At 40.0% G+C, this 14,340-nt stretch overlaps 1 protein-coding gene across 1 annotated transcript in view; it reads right to left on the reverse strand.

Annotated features, from left to right (window-relative positions):
* The window catches only part of LOC120741900 (protein mono-ADP-ribosyltransferase PARP14-like), a 50,106-nt gene extending 41,949 nt beyond the window's left edge, over positions 1–8,157 (reverse strand). The window contains exons 1-2 of the mRNA XM_040045006.1: positions 7,919–8,157; positions 7,704–7,828 (exon numbers count right to left, since the gene is read on the reverse strand). The gene's annotated coding sequence lies outside the window, so the exon portion shown is untranslated. The remainder of the gene's footprint in view (positions 1–7,703; positions 7,829–7,918) is intronic.
* Between the last annotated feature and the right edge of the window lie 6,183 nt (positions 8,158–14,340).

The raw sequence follows: 14,340 nt of genomic DNA on the forward strand, positions 1-14,340 counted from the left end.
AGGTTTAAGTTTATTAGACTGATACATATATACCAACAAGACAGTGTACATCACTGTGACAACAGTATGTTTTCATTCAAAGGCTTTATGGTTTTTCCTATAATACCTGGTGGGCCGGTCTCTAGTCAAAATGCCCGGGCCGATTTTTTGTCCCAGTCCAGCCCTGCATTAAAGGACTTACAATCTGTCAGTGACGGCAAGTTTGTGAAGCTACATGCTAATCTTGTGCTACTTTTAGCATGCAAACACGGCTAATCAGCACCAGGACTGAGTTATTCTGACACATATACAGTCAGGTCCATATACAGTCGCTTGCAAAAGTATTCGTCCCCCTTGAACTTTTCCACATTTTGTCACATTACAGCCACAAACATGAATAAATTTTATTGGAATTCCACGTGAAAGACCAATACAAAGTGGTGTACACGTGAGAAGTGGAACGAAAATCATACATGATTCCAAACATTTTTTACAAATAAATAACTGGAAAGTGGGGTGTGCGTAATTATTCAGCCCCCTGAGTCAATACTTTGTAGAACCACCTTTTGCTGCAATTACAGCTGCCAGTCTTTTAGGGTCTGTCTCTGCCAGGTTTTCTTCCAAGATTGCCCTGTATTTGGCTCCATCCATCTTCCCATCAACTCTGACCAGCTTCCCTGTCCCTGCTGAAGAGAAGCACCCCCAGAGCATGATGCTGCCCCCACCATATCTGACAGAGGGGATGGTGTGTTCAGAGTGATGTGCAGTGTTAGTTTTCCGCCACACATAGCATTTTGCATTTTGGCCAAAAAGTTCCATTTTGGTCTTATCTGACCAGAGCACCTTCTTCCACATGTTTGCTGTGTCCCCACATGGCTTGTGGCAAACTGCAAATGGGAATTCTTATGGTTTTCTTTTAACAATGGCTTTCTTCTTGCCACTCTTCCATAAAGGCCAACTTTGTGCAGTGCATGACTAATAGTTGTCCTATGGACAGATTCCCCCACCTGAGCTGTAGATCTCTGCAGCTCGTCCAGAGTCACCATGGGCCTCTTGGCTGCATTTCTGATCAGCGCTCTCCTTGTTCGGCCTGTGAGTTTAGGTGGACGGCCTTGTCTTGGTAGGTTTACAGTTGTGCCATACTCCTTCCATTTCTGAATGATCGCTTGAACAGTGCTCTGTGGGATGTTCAAGGCTTGGGAAATCTTTTTGTAGCCTAAGCCTGCTTTAAATTTCACAATAACTTTACCCCTAACCTGTCTGGTGTTTTCTTTGGACATCATGGTGTTGTTGCTCCCAATATTCTCTTAGACAACCTCTGAGGCCGTCACAGAGCAGCTGTATTTGTACTGACATTAGATTACACACAGGTGCACTCTATTTAGTCATTAGCCAGGCCTCTACTGCAACCGTCGTCAGTTCCTGCTTGTTCTTGGGGCATTTTCCCTTCTTCAGCGTTTTGTCTTCATCAAGTGAAATGCATTCTCAATCGGATTCCGGTCAGGTGATTGACTTGGTCATTGCAAAACAGTCCACTTCTTTCCCTTCAAAAACTCTTTGGTTGCTTTTGCAGTATGCTTTGGGTCATTGTCCATCTGCACTGTAAAGCGCCGTCCAATGAGCTCTGAAGCATTTGGCTTAATATGAGCAGATAATATTGCCTGAAACACTTCAGAATTCATCGTGCTGCTTTTGTCAGCAGTCACATCATCAATAAACACAAGAGAGCCAGTTCCACTGGCAGCCATACATGTCCACGCCATGACACTTCCACCACCATGCTTCACTGATGAGGTGGTATGCTTAGGATCATGCGCAGTTCCTTTCCGTCTCCATACTCTTCTCTTCCCATCTCTCTGGTACAAGTTGATCTTGGTCTTGTCTGTCCATAGGATGTTGTTCCAGAACTGTGATGGCTTTTTTAGATGTCATTTGGCACCTTAACCATAATCTGGCCTTCCTGTTTTGGGGGCTCACCAATGGTTTACATCTTGTGGTGAACCCTCTGTATTCACACTGGTGGAGTCTTCTCTTGATTGTTGACTTTGACACACATACACCTACCTTCTGGAGAGTGTTCTTGATCTGGCCAACTGTTGTGAAGGGTGTTTTCTTCACCAGGGAAAGGATTCTTCAGTCATCCACCACAGTTGTTTTCCGTGGTCTTCCGGGTCTTTTGGTGTTGCCCAGCGCACCGGCATGTTCCTTCTTTTTGAGAATGTTCCAAACAGTTGTTTTGGCCACGCCTAATGTTTTTGCTATCTATCTGATGGATTTGTTTTGTTTGTTTCAGCCCAATGATGGGTTGCTTCACCAATAGTGACAGCTCTTTGGATCTCATCTTGACAGTTGACAGCAACAGATTCCAAATGCAAATAGCACATGTGAAATGAACTCTGGACCTGTTATCTGCTCATTGTAATTGGGATAATGAGGGAATAACATGCACCTGGCCACGGAACAGCTGAGAAGTCAATTGTCCCGTTACACTGGTCCCTTAACAAGTGGGAGGCACATATGCAAACTGTTGTAATTCCTACACCGTTCACCTGATTTGGATGTAAATACCCTGAAATAAAAGTTGACAGTCTGCAGTCAAAGCACATCTTATCCCTTTCATTTGAAATCCATTGTGGTGGTGTATAGAGTCAAAAATGTTAGAATAGTGTTGATGTCCCAATATTTATGGACCTGACTGTACATACATACCTATTGCCATCTATTTTGTTAGCAACATGTAAACCTTTGTTTCTGTAAAGTTTAGGGCAAGTTGCACAGCTGATTAACAAATACTTTTCTATTTGTTAGCATATAATAAAAGTCACAAATGCCAGTCTTATTGTAACATCAAAAGAAAAGCTGGGTCTCCAAAAAGTCTAAGATAATCTTATTAAAATGAAGGTCTGATGCCTATTGGTTAAATACTGATATATTTAATAAATGTATTTAATTTCTAAGGAGAAATTTGGATCATCTCTGTAAATAACAACAATAATTGGACAATGCATGCCACAGTTTTATTTTAAGTTCCATTTTGTGTCTCGGTTGGACATAGAGATTCTACCCATTTGATTTCTTAGTCCTGCTTCCTGCTTAAAATGACTCATCAACCCTATTTCTCGTAATCAATCCAAATGCATTTATGGGAAATGGTACTCAAAGGTAAGTCAAAGGCTAATCCCTGCCAAACCTGCTTGGCTGGAAATGAAACATGTCTGACACCACAGGCCGTAAACCAGTTCACCTCTGTTCCCTGCCAGACTGTCACTGACATCTTATATTTGTTACAGTTTGATAATCTGAGTCCTGATTGCTTTCCATCACTTACGCCTAAGAGTTTTGCATTTTGTCATCCACTAAGCCTGTTCCTGCTGAATGTGTCTAATATGCACTATATTTCACTATGAGAAACTATAACCATGATCGGTACTAGATCCAAAAATCAAGAAATTATCTAGTTTTGCAGCTCCAGATGCATTAGAAATTAGTGGCATAATTACTTATGTTGTTGGACCTTGACTCTCTATTCTTAGTCTTGCTTTTCATAAGTATATGATGAGGTTTTACCTAATATAAGTGACCTGCTGATAATACTAGATGACAACTTGGATCTTCAAGGATTATATTCATATGGGCATTCCCGTTTCTGTGCAGATATTCATGAACAGCTGTTTGTCTCTGCTATCCGCAGAGAGCTATTCCACTATTGTGGCTAAAAATAACCTTACTGTTACAATATGATCCTCCTGCTCACTCCACCTTCCTGCCTTTGTGTGCATCCTCACTTTTACCTACCAAGGTTAGAACTTTTGAAGTTGGTTGTGTTCACCACAGCATCTGTAGTCTCATTAGTGATGTCACCAAATACCACATGTAATTTAACCCCACTCCCCACTGTGATGATGATGTCATCTAGGTCGCTGGTGAAGGACCTGAAGATTGCTGAGAGGAAAAAGACCACACATTAGATTTTGTCTGATATTTAATCTGATGCCTGAGGGTCCTAATGAAGATGGTAAAATATAACACTGGCTGAATGCTTTTTATCTGCTCACTATGCATTAATCTCACATAATGAAGACAGTCTGAGTAGTGCTAGTTTACCTTGGCCTCCCTGGTTCATATTTAAGCTGAGCTGTTTGTAGACATCGTGGTAGCACTGTAGATAAAAACACAGAATAACACGATAAAGAATTGATGCATGGTCAGAACAGCCCTGTTCTTGTTTTTAAAAGTGCTTTATAAATTAAGTGATATAGTATGATATGCATGTTACATATCAGATCAGGACACATCGATTGACACTGACCGCCTCAGAATCAGGGTAACCAGGTTTAATCACAATGTGGATGTTTGTAAGAGATCCAGAGGATGCAGATAATCCAAACTGGTGAATGATGTCAGTCAACACTTGAATGGCTTCTCTCAGCGGGTATTTTAAAACAATTCCTGGCCCAATGATTGGAATGGCCACTGAATCCAAATTCTGCTGTACACAAAGCTCCAGACACCTCTTCAGACCGTTACCAAGAGCCTGCAAATCAAAAGTTATATATTTTCAAACTATGTTTTCAAACTGTTGGATTGCACACTGCAACTAACAGAGCACACATGGAAAGCTGTGAGGCTCCACAAAAAAAGTTGTATAAATCTTTCCTTGCATTGATCTAGTTTGAGCATTAATGCTTTTGCTTTGCAGTTAAATATTTTATTATCTTTTCTTTTGTCTGTGCTTCTACTTTTGCACACACGAACTTATATATCTGTTTTTTCCAGTTAATCCTTTCAAATATGCACCACTTTAAAGTGGATTTCTGTGGTTTTCTGAGGGTAAATTAAATATGAATTATGTTTTTTTACATCACCAGAAGTGTTAATGAAAGTCCTTAATTTTACCTGAACACTCTTTCCTCTTACTCCGTCCCAAGGCAAGCACTCAATGAAGAAAATCTTGGAGCAACCCAGAGATGGAGGTGCATCAACCAGCTGAACATCACCAGGGGCGAGGGCACAACTGGCTAAGACTGAATCAAACTTTAACTTTAATACATTCCCAGCTTTGGCCAACAAACTCTTGCCAATATTTGTAGAAGTCAGCTGCTTGTTGAGCATGGGGACCACCAGAACATTTGCCTGCAGAATTAATATTGAATAACATGAATGTTGATATTTTATTTTAGGATTATGGGAAATAGAATTGAATGGAAATAATCAAACCTGTTCATTTTCTAAACTGCTGAGTTTGATCTTCAGGTTTGTTCTATTAATTGCAGAGTTTCCAACTGTGCTGTACATGCTGCTGCTGTAGATTAGAGATTAGATTAGATTAGATTAGATTAAATTAGATTAGTGGTGTATTGCTGAGTCTGCTGGTGTTTTGTGGTCTTTGCACATTTGGGGTGGCTGCAGTTTGCTTATCTCGGATAATGACGTAACAGGAGCTCTCTATCAGCTCTTTAGTCACTTTACCCTCTTCCTGGAAGTACTGCTGAGCCCCTGGTCCATCTAGAGTCAAAGTGTCTACTATAACACTGTCTAGAGTTGATGTTAGGGCCTCCTTGACCTCCTGAACATGACATCGAGGACCAGACACAAACACACAAGGATTTGGAAAATGTGAGGCTTGTAAGGTCACCTTGGTCTGCTTCATGCCAACCAAGTCTAGGATTTTATTAAAACAGTCGACCATTTAAGGATGAAGCAGATTGATGTTTTCTTGAGTTGAAACTTGATTCATCTGGAAATCATTAAGGCTTTCATTGAACTTGGCCATGTCTTCAGTTGGACTTTGGTCGTTCCAGTTCCCCTGGCGCCTGGCATGTAGCTGATGTCCACTCTGAACTCTCTTCATGTCCAAGTAACTTACAGAACATTTATAAAGCTCAGGTGTTCAAAACTACTTTGGCTAGTGTACATTTTACAAGTGTTGCATATAAGTATATATAGGGTTATATGAGGTAAAACAGCAAGTGGCACTTACATATCTAGTTCTCTACAGTTATATTTGTAATTTTATTGTGTTGCCCCTTTGACAAATAAGCAAACTGAATTAGTTAGTATCCTAAGTTAGTTAGTATCCTATGGGCGATCGTGGCTCAAGAGTTGGGAGGTTGCCTTGTAATCTTAAGGTTGCCGGTTTGAGGCCCGGCGTGGACAGTCTCGGTCGTTGTGTCCTTGGGCAAGACACTTCACCCGTTGCCTACTGGTGGTGGTGGTCAGAGGGCCCGGTGGCGCCAGTGTCCGGCAGCCTTGCCTCTGTCAGTGCGCCCCAGGGTGGCTGTAGCTACAATGTAGCTTGCCATCACCAGTGTGTGAATGACTGGAAGTGTAAAGCACTTTGGGGTCCTTAGGGACTAGTAAAGCGCTATATAAATACAGGCCATTTACCATCTAAAGCAGAATTCAATGACTGGTAAATTATTTAAAACACAATGTTCAGGTTTTTCACTCGTGTGCTAACAGGATGCGGTGTCTTTGGATTCCACAAAGACTTTAAAATTTTGTGTGATCAAACCACACAGACACACACTATCTGGCCACTATATTAGGTACAGCTGCTCAAGCGCTCATTTATACACATGGATAATCAGCCAGTCACACGCCACTAGACATGGTCAGGATGACTTTCTGAAGTTCAAACTGAGCATCAGAATGGGGAAGAAATTTGGGCTGTTTTGAATATTTCAGATATATTTCTCCTGGGATTTTCCCACACAACCATCTCCAGGGATTACAGAGAACGGACTGAAAAAGAGAAAATATCCAATTCTCTGCATGTCATCTTAATGTGCTTTAAACTGATAGGAAGGGAACAGTAATTCAAATAACATTACAACATTACAATCAAAAAGTACAGTGAAGATTTAAAGCAGCACTTTAGTCTGGTACTAGCAAGGTTAGCAAGGTGACCAGTGAGAGTGTTATCATTTGACTTGTTATCACCTGTGTTTTAAAAAACATTATCTTCGATGATGTGGAGGTGGAGTAACACATGTGACATGATTTACTTGCTTTTCTACAAAGTATCTGCATGCTGTGCCATCCACATGACGAATTTTTCAGGGAAGGCCTTTCTTATTTAAACAACATTAAACTTCACTCTGTATTTTTAACAACTCAAGTCAAGTGGCTTTAGTGTCATTTCAACCATGTGCAGTGGTCAGTACACAGTGAAGCAAGACAATCTTCCTTCAAGACCACGGTGCAACATATAACAGACAATCAACACAGCACTACATAAAGTGTACTTGTACAATAATTGCAAAAAACAAAAATAAATAAATAAACAGTGAGACAGAGTGAAAGAGGCCCGAGAACTGTCAACCAAAAGAGGGCACAGCAAACGTGGAACAAACATTTACCTCCAGAACTAAAGTGGTTGGTGTTTCCATTTCTCAAATGTTGTAAGAAGAGGAAGTAATACAACACTGACATTCTTCTAAAACAACAAACATATTCTCTAAACTTGTCCCTGATATCAAATTGAATGATTATATATATTTTTTTTATAAAGAGAGCGTTTTACTATTTAAAATGTATTCTTTGCAGTATTTGCAATGTCTTTCAAATATTTTAAAATCATCTGTTTCTGTCAATATTGTCCTCAGCTGTCCGACTTTTCCTGGAGGTTAACTCATTCCTCTTAAACTGGTTTGGCCACATTATTCTGGCGCTCAGTTTTTACTGTAACCAAAAGTCATGTTTGAAAGAGCAGTAAATTGTACCAGTGATTGGCTTGTCGATGGCTGGTCAGAGATCTGTGGTGAACTTGTCCGGCTCACGGTCAGCCGCACTTCTCCACTCGGAAGAGTGATGGTGTGAAACTTCCTCTGCAAAACTCTGTCTTGATCTGGAAAACATCCATAGACAGAGTCACTGAAACAGCCTGAATTTAAACACAAATCTGAAAACATATTTTACAAATAACTGACTGTCCTACCTTCTTTTTCCTTGAAACAGATTTTATAAACGCTTCCTCCGAGTTTTTCAAGATTTCCGCAGTCGCCACCCCCGGAGTCTCGCCTTTTCTGAAAGAATCTCCTCACCTTCTCCTTTTCTCCGTCTGTGAAGTCAATGTCTTAAAAAAAAGTGGATATGGATATTCATCCATTTTATCTGCAATTCTATACTAACATGAGAACTTTCAATCCGTCTTCCTATCCGTCTAATCCGTCTTTGTGCCACTCTTTGAGTGCATTTTTACTTTTACTTTTAAAGTATTGCCTTCTCATGTTTACACGGCCACACCCAGTAATGGAAAGCATTTAATCAACATTTAATTGTCAGGAGATGTTCTTGGCTCACCTGCTGTGCAGGTACTTTACAAGGTGTTTCAGTTGTCAGAGTTTAACTCTAAATTATATTTATGTCTTAATATGGTTTTGAGAAATGCATTTCACTGGTAATTATGCTGAGAGCAAATTAGAGTTTGGACTTTGGATTGTATAGTTTATCTGATGTGATAGAAACTTTTCAAGAAATCTGAAACAACAAAAAAGATATTTCACAAGAACCCGACCATTCATCCATCTGCATGGGAGCTGGAGCCAATCCTAGCCATATGGCCAGAGGCAGGAAGACCCTGAGCAGGTCACCAGCCTGAGGCCTCCACAGGAAACCCACTAAATGTCAGTACTGAACCAGGGGCAGATCTAGAGAAATTTTCCTAGGGTGACATGGAAATCAAATGAGGTGGCAAAATCAAAGCCTTTAAAAAAAAAAAAAACATATGTAGGTGTTACATACAGTATGGTTAAAATTATTCAAATGCAGTATGTATACATGTTTTCTATAACTAAAGTCTATAACTTAATTATTTTCTCTAGCCCACATAATTAAACATTTCAACTAAGCAAAAAATGTGAATTTTGATTTTATTTATGTAGCCCAATAACTATAAAATACAGAAAGCTACACAACATGGAGAATCTAATTGCTACATGCCTAATTTCACACAAAATATCAGAAATCTGCACTGTAATGAACAAAAATTTAAACCTAATTTTTCATGATTTGTTGGGTTAACCCTCTGAGGTCTAAAACATAATCGGCCATTTTTGACTACTTTTGATTTTACATTTGTATTTCACCTTCAAATTGTCTTTGTTTCCTTGCCTTGCTTGGTATCATTCTTTTTAGCACAATCTCATGTGTCTGAATTTACAATTATTTTTTCATTGATGTTGTCATGTTTCGGCTGTGTGGCAGGCAGGAGAGGACCCAAACGCAAACTCACGGGGACAGAACTTGAACTCAAAAGCACAGCTTTAATTGCTGGAAAAATAGAACACGGGCAATACAAAACTAAACTGGGAAAGCTAATCATAAAGTATACCGGGAGAATCACACACAGCATGAGGGAGACTACAACACTGACAAAGAGAAACACAGGGCTTAAATACACAGAGGGATAACGAGGGAATGAGACACAGAAGGAGAGCACAGCTGGGAGTAATAAGGCTGGACGAGACAAGGGAAGCAAAACTAGAAACACTCACATGAGACATGGACCTTCAAAGTAAAACAGGAAACACTGACTGAATTCTAAACATGCAAACTTAACAGCAACTGGGGAGACAGAACATAGGAACCTGGAACATGGTACAAAAACATCACAGTGGACATAACATGGAACACAGGGAAGCCATATGACAAAGCCAAAGAACTACACCTATGATAACCATAACACACCTAGGGAAACAAGAAACAGTACAACAAAGGACTCAAAACATAACCCATAATATAAAAACACAAGATCTCTTCAAAATAAAATAGGAAACATAATGAGACGCAGACATGACAACCAGAACTTGACAACGTTAGACACAGACATGAAACACATGAAGAGCAGGGGAGACTTAACATGGGTTGGAAACACAAGGGGGAACTAATAAGCAAATGAACATAGGAGACCTAATGAGCTTAAACATACCATCAACATCAAAATGAACTAAAACTCAAAACACTGGGTCATAAGACCCAGGACCGTGACAGATATACTGTATTACAGTTGTTCTTAGTTGCTTTGTCCCTGTAAAGTGTGTCTAAAAGAGTCAGGAGATGTTGTGTATTGTATGGACCAGAAAGGGGAATATGGGTGAGGATGCACACATTGTAACATTCCCTCTGTGCTGGCCTGGGACATCAGTAGTTACTCTCTGTCCAATGCGATTTCTTCCACGCCTTTGGCCAGATTGAAACCCGCCTCATCAATGTATATGAATGTGTGCAGTGGTTCCCTGGCTTCCAGCTCCAGTACACGCTTTAGAGAGAGAGACAGAGAGAGGGAAATGTAACAACTTTTCCTGTGTAACGTAATGCATTTTGTATGTTCTGTGGATATATATACAGAATTGCTAGTCTACTGCATGAAACTACACAAAGTAAAACAGTTTACAGCGCTGAACATTCGAGTAGAAGACATGTTTTACCTGTACATACTGGTGACAGATCTCCTTCATTCTTTCACTGTTCTGTTCAAATGGCTCTTTGTACAATTGTTTCATGCGCATTTCTTTTCTCTTGAGCACTCTGTCAATTGTTGCAATTGACACAGATCCAATATTGCCAAATACACTGTTATCCTCTATGACAGCAATTTTAATTTCTTTCAACTTTATTGCATTGTTTGCAATCACCATTGCACAAATGGCTTTGTCTTGCTGCGGGGTAAAAAGGGGCCCTCTTCCACCTCTGCAAGGTTGTCTTTCAATCCTTTGTGGTGCAGATTACAGTAAAAGTAATGTACACTGAACATGAGATATTATGAGATGTTGGATTACTGTCCAATACTATACATACCTGTTCCCCATACAAAATGTTTGAATGATTGAATTCACAGTGGTTGTTCCAACATTTGGTTGCACCCTCCGACCAGCCTCATCCATTGTGAGGCCGTAATTGACAACATGGTCAACAAGTGTTGCCCTAAGTTCATTAGGGATCTGCCTATGTATTTGGCGTGTTCTCCCTCTTCCCCCTTAATTCAACAATTTTGTATGCAATGACTCAAGCAATGAAATGAAGACTATTAGTTTTATTTATTATTCAGCATCCAAAAGTATAGTTCATTTTGACTGACATGACATAAGCAAATGATAATGTTATAAACAGTGGCGTGTCCAGCGGGGTGGCCTGGGGGGGCACAGGCCAACCCCCCAACCAGACTGGCCACCCACCCCAAAGGCAAAACAATAAAATTCAATCAAATATCAAAATGTCCGATTATGTTTTCACGGTGAAGCTCAGATATCCGAGTGTAAGTGAATGCAGCATCGGCTTCTGCGCTATGCGCATCACGTTAGCAAAGGTAGGAGAGCCAAGCATGAAAGACGGCACTGCAGGAAACAATTTTTCGGTGAAAGAAAATGAGGACAGAATAAATGTCCCGGTAAGTAATATTAAGTTTGTTGAGTTTAGTAAACTTCGGTGAAATTAGAATACCAAGGAAAAAATAACACTTAACAAGTCATAACATTGCTGTATGGAGCTGCAGATTTGGTTGCAGGTTAACATAGCTGGACCGGCCATCGGGCATACCGGACATATGCCCGGTGACTTATTTTTTTTGTAACGGCATGAACAATGAGAGGTGGTGGATTGGCCATATGCAGGTCGATGTGTAAAAATAACTCAGTTGTTTGGTGGTGGCTATGGCGGGGCTTCCACAGAGGCCAGCAGGTGGATGAGGGAAGGGGAGGCAGGAGGAGAGACCCGAGGCAGCCGCCAGTCCGAGTGTCAGGTGAACTGAACTTCAGGTAAGAAGTTATGACCTGCAGTCTATCTGGGTCAGATATGAACCAAGTTTAGGTGGAGTTTATTTTCATTGTGCTGACTTTTTACCGTCAGTTGGAATAACTCGTACTGCTTTCTAGCCAGTTTGACAGAGTTTTTATACAGCTGTTCGGTTGCTATGATGTTACTGATAGTGAACTTTATTTTATTCATAAGGTTAGTTAGTATAGTTGCCAACGGCTCCTTAAAAAAATGGAATGGTCCCTCATTCAGAGAAAATATTACATGTTTCGTACTTTCGCTATAATGAAAAAAAGACACAAAGCTGGAGTTATTCTGTCGTTACGCTGCACAGCTGCCTCTTCTCTCATTCTCTACCCTCCCTCTCCTGTTGCTACTTCAATCATGAAACTGATCAATGATCAGCTGATCGTCTTTTCTCTCTTGTTTGTTTATCGCCCACTTTGCGCCAGAAAGCGGAAACCAGTGGATGTCGCGCTAAACAACAGCAGCACGTTTAAGCTTGATCAGCTGTTGTTAGAATGTATTTAATATTAATTTCTAGTATCAGCTGATGTTTGTTGGAGCCACAGCTGTAAAGCTGCTGGTCATGATGTCGGTTTGGATATGTGGTGAGAGGGAAACATGAAGATGAAACCAGGAGATGTCCTTACTGAATCCTCAGAGCTGAACAGGTGATGGAGAAACAGGTTTACCTTTTAGGTGACATGAATGAGTTGAAGTTATGAACTGTTTCTGAGAGACAAATAACACCAGGATCCTTTTCTAAGTAGCTGACAGCTGGTAACTGTGCAGGGGCGGATCTAGCAAAGTGTTGCCAGGGGGGCAGGTAGGGCATTAACAGGGAAAGGTGGGCACAAAGAAATACTTTTCTTTCTTATTCTCATTTGAAATATCTAGCTTTTATTAAATAATTATCTAAATCTTACAACCAAAGTTTTTATCTGACGTAAAATGTATAGAAATCATACATATACCAACAAGACAGTGTACATATGGAAAAGATATATATAAATCTCATAAAGTTTGTATCTGTCTTGTGTGAAACTTGTATGAAAAGCATACAAGAGTAAAAACAGATATAAGATCCCTTGAAAGATTATATAATGAATCTTGTATGTTTTGGATACTTACTAAAACAATATATGAAAGTAATGAGAAAGTGGCCACTTTCATGAGTAAATCATGTAAGTTTTTACTATTTCTTTTCCATATGGGCACTGTCACAACAGCATTTGTTTTCATTCAAAGTCTTTATGGCTTTAAAATACCTGGTGGGCCGGTCTGTAGTCAAAATGCCAGATTTTCTGTCCCGGTCCAGCCCTGCAGGTTAATACTGGCAGTGTTACCATGCCAGCTGACTGTATTTCATCATCAGCCAGTGTTGTTCTTGATCAATATTACCAAAGTTTACCATAAGGCAGCATAGAAAGTATTTACTTGCTTTCAGGTTTTATTCAAATGTTAGTCATTTCAGTTGTTTCCCCACTTTTTTCCTGTTTCAAAATCAAACACCAGTTTGTGAGAAGATTATCTTCTTTTTTTAATAGGCAGATAAAGTTTTACATTGGCATTGGCTAATTTGTCAATTGTTTGTTACAAATGTTCGTATTTTAATATTCAAAAATGTTTTTGCCCAAAACATATGTGCACTATATGTCAGTAAAAATACTATGCAAATATTGCTGTCCTTGAATGCTGAGTGAACACTGACAAAGCACTGATTGTATCTCTTGTACTTCATCAACGCAGTATCTAAAAACTTTGCACCGTAGTGGTTAAAATCTCATTCTAATAAGAGTTAAAAGTGCATTTGGTTATTAGGTTTACAGGATTATTGAATTATGGTGAATGGTTGGTAGAATTTTTTTTTAAACATTATCTGCCAATTACATCTGCCACCCTTCTCCAAATCTGTGCCCCTACCTGGCCCCCCCAACAAAAATTTTCTAGACACGCCACTGGTTATAAAACGGTAGAGAATTGTGTCCTGGCAGTGCTTGTGGTCGTGAAGTGAACACACACACGCAGTGACTCCATCCCAAACAGCTTCCTTAGTGGTAATACAGCTCCCGTGACTCCTAGTGACAAAACACACATACAACACAATGAGTAAGCAATCTTTAGCATAAGGAAAGCTTTCACACAATAACACATCCGAGCAATACTACCGAGGTTCACACAATGATCCAACGCCGACTGAAGCCCGATCACACCGTTAAATAGACGGCCCCAAAGATGGCAGATAATAAGCCACAGCTGCGATCAACTGCAGGTGCGGCAGGTGCGGCAGGTTTCAGCGCGGGAACGTTTTCGGTAGTACTTGTCTCAATTTGGAGGTAAGCAAACCCGTCAAGAGAGAGAGAAAGCGAGGGAGCGAAATACAAACATCGACACAACGAGCAGGCAACCCAGCGGGGCTGTCAGACCATGACAATTTTCACATGAATGTCTGTTTACACTTACATAATTTGTCTTCATCTAATCTACAAATCTCTAATAAATTAATAAATGTTATAAATTTTATTTGGGACAGTGCATGTTAATGAACATACATGTAAAATAAGAATTTACATGAATGTAAACATACCAGATTATAGCCAAAGG

Source organism: Simochromis diagramma, unplaced genomic scaffold (genome assembly GCF_900408965.1).
Source record: "Simochromis diagramma unplaced genomic scaffold, fSimDia1.1 OVJJ01000590.1, whole genome shotgun sequence".
Classification (NCBI taxonomy): domain Eukaryota; kingdom Metazoa; phylum Chordata; class Actinopteri; order Cichliformes; family Cichlidae; genus Simochromis; species Simochromis diagramma.